Below are 262 nucleotides of genomic sequence, written 5' to 3' on the forward strand. Positions count from 1 at the left end.
CTCACGCATTTTTAAATTCACCCAAACACAGTCAAGCTGAACATATGGTTTTGTAACCTAACAAGATCATCCTTATTTTTCCATATCATTACATTTTCTTCTGCGACATGATTTCTAGGCATATTCCATTGTATGACATAACCGATCTGTTTTCTTTAAAATTTTTAGTCGGGGTAAAATACATACACGGCGCTCTGCCATCGTAACCTTGTTAAGTGTGCTGTGCAGGGACGTTGAGTACCCCGCGGCGTCGAACAGCCGC

This window comes from Ursus maritimus, unplaced genomic scaffold (genome assembly GCF_017311325.1).
Source record: "Ursus maritimus isolate PB19 unplaced genomic scaffold, ASM1731132v1 scaffold_17, whole genome shotgun sequence".
In the NCBI taxonomy this organism is placed as follows: domain Eukaryota; kingdom Metazoa; phylum Chordata; class Mammalia; order Carnivora; family Ursidae; genus Ursus; species Ursus maritimus.